This window comes from Oratosquilla oratoria, chromosome 22 (genome assembly GCF_046742065.1).
Source record: "Oratosquilla oratoria isolate Oo_2021 chromosome 22, ASM4674206v1, whole genome shotgun sequence".
Lineage (NCBI taxonomy): Eukaryota > Metazoa > Arthropoda > Malacostraca > Stomatopoda > Squillidae > Oratosquilla > Oratosquilla oratoria.
This window is the reverse complement of record NC_134798.1, coordinates 48,255,881-48,257,968: the sequence shown is the minus strand read 5'-3', so window position 1 is coordinate 48,257,968 and position 2,088 is coordinate 48,255,881.

The window sequence follows — 2,088 nt, the reverse complement described above, 5'->3', positions numbered from 1 at the left end:
TATTGTGTTTGGTGGATTGTGTTTCCGTGGTGTGATGTAATGTGAGGGGTGTATGGATGTTCACTTCTCTCACACAAACGCCGCATAAAAACAACACTATCAGTATTAGTTTAAAAAAAAATCCTCAGTACCTTAAAGTACATCCAAACAAGAACACATAAGCGCACTTCGTCACAAAAGAAACACTCCTTAATTAATAGATCAAAACATTTATACTTCACCAGAAATCAACCCAACAGAAAAATCACTCTCAAGACAAGTTGGAATTACACTGGTACACCAATGTTCAGGTCCCCGCTCAGCATGGAAATAGTATCAATATAGAAACAAGAACGTCGAAATTAATCCAATATGGGTGTCGAAACACAAGCGATCGAGAAGGATGGCGATTTTGTTCAGCCAAGGTAAACAATTGAGCAGCGAAAGGAAATGCTCAGTCATTATTGTGTATAAATTCGTCTTTGTTTATATAAACACTAAGTTTCATGTAGACACATTTTCAGTTATCAGAATTGCACGGAGAACGGTAAACACAATCTTTAGCATATGACGCTAGTAGATGTTGGATACTTTGAAGAATTTTTCACATGTATTGGCACAGTTGAGGTCAGGGCACAGGCAGTAATGTAGTGTACAGGATGTACTTCCAAGTAATAGAACATAATACAATTAATATGAGTAGAATAATTTGCAAATAAGATCACAATGAGCAGATTTTAGAAGGGTAGATAAATGTATTCGATAAGGTATATAGGCATGAAAAAAACTAGGGAGAGAACAGGGAAGATTATGTAGTTTTAGGAGAGGATGAACATGCGAAGATGGAATTCCTGTGGAAGAATTACGAAAGATTGTATGTAGGCTTTCATTATTTTGAAAGAGGCGTATGATGAGGTAGTCAAATAAGATTTTTGGAGTGTGTTACAAGTATATAGAACAGGGGGGGTCTACTGAAGGCAGACTTTTTCATTATATACGTAGTAGGATATTATGAATACGAATAAGAGCGGAATGTCGGGCTGTGTAATATCGACATGATTATTCAACATGTGTAGGTTAATATAAGTGTGAGGCGTGAAAGCCTTCAAGAAATAGAGAATTATAAGTAACAGGTGTTGCATGTGGAGATGAAATGCACTGAAGAGAGCAAGTCAATGTCTATGCGAAATGAAAAGTGTTATGAGAAATAAATGTTTTATGATATATGCAGATAAAGTTACATGAAGGAGTGGTTGTATTCGATTAGTTTTATGGAGCAGAAGCTTGAAAATAAAAGGCCGAGAGGATGAACCTTTTTTTCGCTCGGATGAAACGTTTGTGAAGTGCATCCATGTTGCAAGAACGGATAACATAAACGTGGAGGCGATGCAGAAAACAGGGGTGGAACGAAAGTTATCTGGTGTTTTGCACATATTTATCAATGAGAGCGTGAAAGGTAAAATCGGATGAAGAAAGGTTGACAGGAAGACCAAGAATAAGATGGACGAATGAGACTTTGGATGCACTGGAATGTCTGTCGAGTAGGGAACAATTGTGGGATTGTGGATGATTGAAGGGATGATGGACCCTGAAGGGAAGTTCTTCTCATAAGCTTCATGGAAGATTTTGAATGGGTTCGAGTCATGCTGTGGATGAGCTGTGCCTTGCTGCATTGCCTTTGAACCGAACACTGAAACGGGGGACAGAGCGGCTCTTGATCTCTGAGGTTCTGAGGTGGGAGAGATGGTTGAAATTTTGTTTAATTTTGTCTGATGTAGGTGTTTTCACTCGGCTACTCCCACTAACGATGGGCAAGTCCTTTCACCTAGGGGTAACCTTTAAATTGTGTCATTTGAGAGCTAATATTTAGATTTTATTCTACAGAGCGCCAAACTATTTCTTTCAGGTGAACGGATATTTTGTTTATCAGAGAATTGGATGGTACAATCATGTAATCATGCCATAACACCTATTTTTGTTGTTGTTTTTCGATAACTATCCGTAAATAGTATAAACAACTGTACATGCTTTAAGGTCAGTGCACATGTCTACACTAAAATCAGTCGTCTACGGAAAAGAGGAACCGAAATATATTTTAGAGTTCCTGAA